We start from the raw sequence: 9,439 nt of genomic DNA on the forward strand, positions 1-9,439 counted from the left end.
GATGCTAACAAGGCACTTAAAATGGCAAGCAAGGTAGAGTTCATTACACCTCTTTGGGTCAAGGTGGCAGATGGAAACCAAATTAAGTATGATCAGATTATCAAGGGTTTTACATGGAGAATGCAGGGAGTTGAGTTTTCTGCAGATGTGTTTCTATTACCCTTGAGTGGTAGTGATCTAGTTCATGGAATCAACGGTTTTCCTTGCTAGGTCTTGTACTCTAGGATTTTATCAAGCTCACCATGGAATTCAAGTACAAGGGCAAGATGGTAAGGCTAAGGGGTTCATCTCATAAGAGTTGGTAGACTTTTCAGCCTCAGAAATTGCAAAAACTATTAGCTTAGGAAGGAACTCTCTCAATGATGTATATTCTGCTAGGAGATTCTGCACGGAGATTCTGCACACTCACCTATCAGCCATCAGAACACTAATCAGGACCCCACACTTTTATCATTACTAGATCAGTTTTGGATGGTCTTCAAGCCTATTCAAGACCTTCCACTCCCAGGGGAGGATATGATCATGTCATACGTTTAAAGGAAGGAACTGATGCTATTAACTTAAGGGCATACAGATATCAAGCCTTGCAAAAGACTATAATTGAAGAAATGGTGCAAAAGCTTCTTGATCAAGGGGTGATAAGGCATAGTTACAGTCCATTTGTTGCACCCATAGTCTTAGTGAAGAAAAAGGATGGGGGATGGACATTGTGTGTGGATTATAGGCATTTGAACAAGGCATTAATTAAGGATAGGTTCCCTATTCCTCTCATTGAAGAACTATTGGATGAATTCCAGGATACAAAGTTCTTTTCAAAGATTGACCTCAAATCTTGTTATCCCAAGATCAGGATGCACCCAAATGATATCAAAATAACTGCCTTTAAAACTCACTATGGTCACTTTTTATATTTGGTTATGCCATTTGGCTTAAACAGTGCTCCCTCCACTTTTCAAGCTCTAATGAATAAGTTATTCAAACCCCTTCTCAGAAGATGTGTTCTAGTCTTCTTTGATGAAATCTTTGTTTATAGCCCAACTTGGGAGGATCACCTCAAGGATTTAGAACCTGTGCTAGACATCATGAGAATTAACCAACTCCATGCTGATCTCAAGAAATGCTCATTTGGGTTAACTGAAATCCATTATTTGGGCCATATAATATCTCAGGATGGGGTAGCAACTGATCTAGAGAAAGTGCAAGCCATGCTAAACTGGCCTAGACCTAGAACTCTCAAGAACTTAAGGGGTTTTCTAGCTCTTACTGGCTATTATAGAAGATTCATCAAAGATTATGGCAAAATCTGCAAGCCACTCACCTCACTCTTGAAAACTCTTTTAATTAGCTAAAAACAATCATCACCACTCTTCCTGTCCTTGCCATGCCAAACTTTTAAAAACCTTTCACTATTGAAAGTGATGCCTCATGGAAGGGAATTTGGGAAGTGTTGCTTCAGGAAGGGCACCCTATCAGTTTTCTGAGTAAAGCCTTAAGTGAAAGGAACATGCAATTTTCCACTTATGATAGAGAGCTACTAGCTGTGGTTTTTGCTTTGAAAAAATTGCATCACTACTTGTTGACTCAACCCTTCATCATTAAAATAGACCAGCAAAGCCTCAAGTACCTACTTGAGCATAAATTAGCAACCCCTTTTCAGTAGAAGTGGTTGTCAAAGCTGGCGGCAGGACTCAGTCATACATTGGAATACAAATCTAGAAATGAGAACATGGCAGCTGATGCCTTATCCAGAGTTCTAGGTTATCAGCTGAATGCCTTGTCTATTTATGGTGTGCAGTCTGATCTTTTAGATTAGATAAAGCAGTCTTAGAAGGATGAAGAAAGTCTACAACAGATCATTACAGAGTTGCAGCAAAATGTTGGTTCTCATAATTTAAGCATTTCTCTTGGAGTGAGCAATGTCTCATAAGGAAAGGGAAGTTAGTGGTGGGAAATTCTCAAAATTTAAAGGAAAAGATTCTCATTTGGTTGCATGATTCCCCACAGAGAGGGAACTTAGAGAGTGAAATCTTTTTTCTATTAGAAGGGTATGAAGGGAGAGATAGAGTCATATGTTAGCCAATGCACAGTGTGTTAGCAATGCAAGTATGATCCACAAGCATATCCTTGTCTCTTGCACCCTTTACCTATCCCTTAGTCTGTATGGGAAGCAGTGACTATGGATTTCATACACTAGTGTAAAAATCTCATTCGTAACAGGCTATTTGTAACGGTCAAAACTTTGCCCGTTACAATTAAGATATTTGTAACGGGTAAAATAGTGTCCGTTACGAACACATATGTATTCGTAACGGGCAAAATAGTCTGTTACGAATACGTATGTATTTGTAACGGACAAATTGGTGCCCGTTACGAATATATAAGTATTCTTTATGGAAAAATTAGTGCCCGTAACGAATAAAAATGTATTCGTAACAGACACTATTTTGCCCGTTACGAATACTATATTACACGTAAATGCCCTAACTTGGCCAACCTGATGAGAGGAACCCAATATTTGGCTTTTTAGCGTTTCACCTCTTTTTCCCTCATCAGTCCCTCACTCCCTCTCTCTCTCCTCTCCTCTCCTCACCGTCATTCACCTCTTTCTCTCATTTCAAACTCAGGCCCTCTCATTTCGAGGAGCAATGAGAAGAGCTCTGTTTCGTTGGTTGTTATTTTGGTGGTTAACTTGAGCAGCGATTGCGTTCATCTTGAGACGAGAAACTTGACCGGCGGCTTCATACAAGTTTTCCCAAGCGGCGTTGTTTTTGGGGAGAGGTGTAACCGGCGGTGACGGAACTCTTGGTGAAGGTCCGTTCGGGCTACTATTGCTCGAAAAACCCACTCCGGTTCGACCATTACATTCCCACCTCTCATCTTCCTCTTTTCGAAATGATTTTCTCTAAAGGTTCGTGCATTTTTAATCTTTTCTCTTTAATTTATTTCATTATTTCATTTTTTTGAGTTTTTGTTTTGCTCAAATTTACAATTTCATGTTTTTCGAAACTAATGGTTTTCTGATTTTCGATTTAAATTCAATTTTCTCCATAGAAATTGTGCCTTTCTCAACTACATACATCACCACAAATTATTGAACATTTACAAAATTTAATTGTTAGTATTTCTTCAAATTATACACATATGTGTTTGTGAGCTATTAAATTACAAATGTTCGTTTGAAAAAGGGTTTTTTTTCAGAAATATATATATATATATATATATATATATATATATATATATATATATATATATATAGAGTGTGGATCACGTGAAAACAAGATTAAAACTGAAAACTGAAAACATGCAATCTCTACCGTAGATTATGATCTATTACTCACCCCTCATCTAACGGTTCAGATTTTTCCCCCAAATTAAAGCAAAATGATAGCAATTTCTCTCTCCTCCTTCATTTGCACGTAACTTTTTCCTCCTCTATTTTCTCTCTCCTACTTTCTCTCTCCTACTTTCCCAATTCTTCTACCAATTTCATGCTACTAATTCAAATCTAGCTTCAATTACTTTGATTTTCAGCAATTTCTTAGCTCTACAATCTATTATCAAGTAAGTTATTTGTGTTAATTTCGTTATTTTGCTTGATTTGAGTACTTAATTTCGTAATTTTTGTTTCACTTTTTCAACCAAATTTAACTCGTTTTTGCTAGATTTTGATTCATTTCATTGATTTTGAGTTTTGTTTTTTTTTTGGATTGAAATTGCAGTAAATCGTTGATTAAGCAGACGAGAACTCGAATCAAAGTTGTCCGACGAATGAAATGCGACGGAGAAGTTTTTGAGGAAAGACATTGCTGATCTGCTTGCTAATGACCTCGAGAAGAACGCTTATGGAAGAGTGAGTGTGTTTTTCCGTTATTTTTTTAGCTTAACGATTTGAATTTTGATAATTGATGAATTTTTTTAATGTTTATTTGAATTTTTCCATTGTACATATGATGAAAAATGTTGGTGCATCAGAATATTGTATTGTCTTTGTTTATATTTTAATTTTGTCGATTAATTTTGACCGAAAAGCATGTTTGCTTGAATTTTGCGAGAGTTGAATTATTCATTTCTATTGAATTTGTAATTTGACTGTCAACATTTGAGGTGTTACTTAGGTCTAAAATTAATCTTCTAATGAGTAAATTAGGTTTGAGTAAATTAGAAAATCATAGGAGTACATGTTTTTATTTTCTTAGTCATAGGAGTATATGTTTAGAACTAATGGCAGAAGCTCCATTAGAAGCCTTGCCAATTTGCTAGAAGCGAGTTGAATACCCCTTAAGCTTCTTCATCCATTACAGGAGTATTGAACATGTTTTAAAGATTATGAACACCAGGGTTGCAAACTGGAAATTTCTCCTCGTTGTTTTGATACCTGTCTGATTTATTGAACTGTTCAACATGATATAGCGTTTAAGTTTGGTATGAAATTTCTGCAATTCTGTTATCTTAGGATTATTTGCTTAGGAATTAGGACTTGTTTAATATGTTTCTTCCGGATGTCAATTGATGGCCTTGTATTGGCACTTGGGGAATGGTTTATGATAGTGTATTGATGTTGTACTAGTACTTCTGCTCTGGCTCTTAGAATTCTTTTTTTTTTTATCTATTGTTCAGTCATTTGCTGTACTGATTCCATCTTTTTCAATAATAGTGTGCCCGTTCAAGTGATATATGGCTTACGTTGTTGCTATATTTGTATTGACTAAGCCTTGAATAATGTCCAGCAGCTTATAGAATGTGTTTGATGCTTTGATATGTATGAATCACGTGTTGCATTTCTGCATTTTTCTGGTTTACACTTAATTGACATTTGATGCCTGAATTATATTACAATGTATAAATTTTCTGTGAGCTGTTAACTTTGTTCCATTCCACCTATTAAAATTCTGTTGCTTTTTGTGTGTTATTGCCTTCTAAATTTTGGATTTTCTTACATTGGTAATGGTGATAGTTACATTGTGTTTTTTGCTTGTTGCTAATCAATCACCCTTTCATTATTTCAGTGCAAGTTCTGTGGCAGGGAGGGTACTATTACAATGTTACCAAAATCTGGCTGCTATCTAACAGGTGATGACTGACTGTGAAGCAGGAAAGTTTGTCCGTTTGATGAGCTTTGACTGTCGGGTTTGGAGCCAGTGGACTACTCCTTTGGTGGTGACAAGGAGGAGCAGCAGAAATTATCTTATGATAAGGAGCAGCAGGAGAAGTTATCTGATGACAAGGAGGCCGGAGAAGGAGAAGTTATCTGATGATAGTTACCTTACTTTTGTAAATAGTGACATCTATATAAATATGGTCAATGTTGTCAAAATTTATATAATTACCTTATTTTTATATATAGTGACCTTCGTTATTTTTATATATAGTGGCCTCTGTATAAATGTGGTCAAAATTGATATAGTTACCTTATTTTTGTATATAGTGACCTTTATGTAAATATGCTCAAAATTGATATAGTTACCCTATTTTTGTATATAGTGACCTCTAAGTAAATATTCTAAAAATTGATATAGTTATCTTATTTTTGTATATAGTGACCTTTATGTAAATATGATCAAAATTTATATAGCTATCCTATTTTTGTATATAGTTACGTTATTTTTATATATAGTGACTTTATGTAAATATCGTCAATTTAGATAAAGTTACCTTATTTTAGCATGTAGTGACCTTTAAAACGTTGCGTTTGTCAAAAAAAAAAAAAAAAAAAAAAAAAAAAAAAAAAAAAAAAAACCTTTAAAATAGTTGAATTGATTATATGTAAGGTTGGAATGATCTTAGGGCTTTAGAACCGTCTGATCTTTTGTGCTAGTAATGAATGGCTAAGATTGCTTGTTTTTAGTTTTCACCATAAGCTCTGTTTTTAGCGGAACCTCCCCGTATATATATATATATATATATATATATATGTATGTATGTATGTATGTATGTATATTTACTGTTTTCATTGATATTTGTCTTTGATTTTTCACAAGTTAGGCTATTGATTAATTTTATAGAAAATGAGATGATTTGTGAGTAATTTGGGTAAAAGTAATTAATTATTGATGCTTAGGGTTTCAAATTTTTCCCTGAACTTCTAAATTTTAGTCTTCCCTTGCTGAAAAATCATAAACCTAGCTTAATAGTTGACACTAACCGTTTTATTTTGGATTTTGCAGACCTTGCTCCTCCTTTAATGGTGGACAGAGAATTCCGATGATGGGATGGATTTCCCTTACTTAGACCCGCCATTGACATGTTGCTTTGAAGTAGTTCAAAAGGAATTTCTACCAAGTGTGAGAGATTCAGAGCATCAAATGGACCCTGATATATACTAAGGGTGGAAAATGATGCAATGGAATCCGCCTGAATTCGGGCGGGCTCCCGGTGGACCGGTGTCCAATGTGGCGATTTCGCACATTCGATTGGGCGGCAGGGCACCGGTTATCAGTAAGGTTGGGGATGATGATTTGTTTATAATTACTCAATTTTTAGTTTATTTGCAATTATTATATAAATTGTTAATTTTCCTTGTTTTGCTGAAAAAATCATAGCTTTGTGTTAAATAGCTTAATTAAGTAAATGTCAATTGTTGTCATTGAGCACTTTTTCTTGTTTGTTTGATGAACTTTTGGAATTGTTTGTTTCGGTATATTTTAGCATTCATATTTGATTATATAAGAATGTACTGTATACTTGTGTATTATATACACTGTTTAGTACTGAAAACATGAAATGCCATTTAAGAGGCTCTCTTCTCATACATTGTTGACCATTTAGTTGGAAGAAATATAAAATTATAGTGATTACATCAGCTCCTCTATACAGTTTGTGAGGGGATGTAAGTTGATGTCGGCTCGAGAACAACATGCAAGTGGAATTTGTCTGTTATTTGGGACTATAGAAATTTGAATGTTGGTTCAATTGATTCCTAAAGTATTAATTACCCAATTTGGCTGCAAATTATTTGTTAGTGAAAGTAATGCAAGTAGATTGATCAAAGTCATATAACTCAAGGAACTGAGGTTTGTTGGAAAGGATAATTTTGTGATCGTCAATTAAGTACTTAGTACTGTGAATGTGCTGGTTTTAGTATAAATTTTCTAGAGCTAATCTAGTGAATTTCGGCAGGGAATAGTATGCTTGAAAAGCCTAGTCTGTGCTAGTCGTAAGCTTGTAACCACGTTTTTGTCTTGTACATAGATGTAATATGTGTAATGATATCTAATCTTTGAGCTTAAGTGATTTGGCACTCTGTTCTCCCCTGTATATAGTGTTACTAATCTGATTTCGTCTTATTTTTGGTATTATTTTATTGGAGTATGTGAAGTTAGAATTTAGAATGTGGTAAATTCTAAAATACAACAAATCCAAAAGTCAGTAAATCATCAACCTTTCTAATCATATAATATTTCACGAACTAACTTAATTAAGTTGTATTATTTTTTGTTATTGTTATGAAAATATTATCATTATTTCCAAAAATAAAGTGCCATGTTGTGCTAATAACAATATTTTATATTATAAAGTCATTAAAATTTTTCTATAACAACAGAATATATGGTTGGTGTGAGTAATGTCATTGACTTCAATTGTATATGTTAAAATTTACTTAGCCTCCACAATTTGGGAAAACTTAAAGTACAAATAATTACATGAATTTTATTATAAATAATATAAGAATTATCACATGTACTAGCAATTATGTGTTGTGATTAGCTGTTTAATTACTTTAAGTAATTTCAAATGTATCCACATTTGAGTAAATTGTTTGCATTGAGTTATTGCCTCGAACTTAACTTGTTAAAACTGTTGACTTTGAAAATGCCTAGACTTAAATTTATACTTTCAGTGGTTTTAATTTTGACTGTTACTACAGCTCAAGAACTGGATTATGTAAAATTTTCAGAAGTTAGAGATGCTCTAGATGATAGATGCTAGTCCCTTGTAAATATCATTTTAGTGATACCAATATGCCAATTTCTGAAAAAAATCCGAAGACTCTCAAACACTCATAATTTACGCAGAGGCTTTGTAACAATGTAGGATACATTTATTTACTTATTTGAATTCATTCTTTTGCATGATGCAGAAATTGAAGGTTTGAAGTCCAGAAATGAATAATTTTTTTGGAGGGGCAGAAATGAATCATTTGTGTTCACTGATACATAAATTTATATGTTCCGGGATGAGATAGGAAAAGAAATGGCCAGGAAGTTGCAAACAGAAGTTTTAGATGTCACAATCTCTGTGAACGAGTATGAGGCTGCAAATGTTCATAAATGTCAGCCTGCTGTTGGAGCTGACAGTGATCCAGGTGAACAAATCTTCAGAGAAGAAAGGGATGACAATGCTCTTGATTGCTGCTTTTACTACTGGCCTGCTGTTGTTTGTGCTTATATTGTATTTCCTTACTAAATTTTGCAATCAATAGCGTTTTGGACTACTAATAGGAGAGTTATAATTAGCATACAAAATTGGATTTGGTGTATATGTTATGTTTGATAATATGTTTGTGGCATGAAATATTTGGGTTTGTTATAAATTATTATAATAATTTGGGTGGAAAATAGAAATAAGAATAGGGGTATTTGTAACTATCACCAGAAATGCTAGTTACAAATGCCCTAATTATTTTTCTTATTCGAAGATTATTCGTAACAGGCATTGTAATTGCCCGTTACGAATAACAACTTATTCGTAACGGGCGTGGTAAGCGCCCGTTATGAATAATGGGTTATTCGTAACAGGCGTTTCAAGTGCCCGTTATGAATCATGACTTATTGCATTAAAATAACAACTTATTCGTAACGGGCAACTGAACGCCCGTTACTACCCATTATTCATAACGGCCATTTCAGTTTCCCGTTACGAATAAGTTGTTATTTGTAACTGTAGACACCTAAAAATGTCTCCCCAAAACTAAACCCGATGATGAACAACCTTTCATCGCCATTATTGGTCTGGTTGAGTATTTAATTTTTGGAGTGCTTAAATCCATATTTCCATTTCATAAACCAACCCAATTTCTAGCCCATTTCACCAAACCATAACTTATTTTCCTCTTTTCGTGCCTTTAAACCCAAAATAATTCATTTCGTGTCCTTTAAAATCATTCATTTCGTGTCCTTTTTATAAAACGTTTAATCCAGTTTATTTTGGTCCATAATCTGGGTCTAATGATTTAATATTTGGATGGAGCTTGAAAAGAAGAGCTTTCCAACGATATATTAAACCGAGCCCAAACCGAACCTAAGCCCACCTTACCTACGACCCAATGATCATGTGGAGGGTCCAAATTATTAATCCCATTCCTAAACCAATTAATATTAATTGGAAGCTTCTATAAGTTTATAAAAGATCTTAATTATCCTTTTTGAAAAGATAAGATTAAATAGTTTGAAATTGAATAAAACTCCTTTTTTTAAAAATCCTTTTTATATCCAAATTGAAG

General features: G+C 34.1%; 2 long non-coding RNA genes across 2 annotated transcripts; both read left to right on the top strand.

Annotated features, from left to right (window-relative positions):
* Window positions 1-2,470: 2,470 nt before the first annotated feature.
* LOC110681665 lies at window positions 2,471-8,542 on the top strand. Its single transcript, XR_002503316.1, has 3 exons — window positions 2,471-2,908; window positions 6,165-6,440; window positions 8,078-8,542. It is a non-coding gene; the product is annotated as an uncharacterized LOC110681665 (long non-coding RNA).
* On the top strand, window positions 3,258-5,382 carry LOC110681666. The gene is made up of 3 exons (XR_002503317.1): window positions 3,258-3,561; window positions 3,720-3,850; window positions 5,007-5,382. It is a non-coding gene; the product is annotated as an uncharacterized LOC110681666 (long non-coding RNA).
* Window positions 8,543-9,439: the final 897 nt, after the last annotated feature.

Source organism: Chenopodium quinoa, unplaced genomic scaffold (genome assembly GCF_001683475.1).
Source record: "Chenopodium quinoa cultivar QQ74 unplaced genomic scaffold, ASM168347v1, whole genome shotgun sequence".
NCBI classification, from domain to species: Eukaryota; Viridiplantae; Streptophyta; class Magnoliopsida; order Caryophyllales; family Amaranthaceae; genus Chenopodium; species Chenopodium quinoa.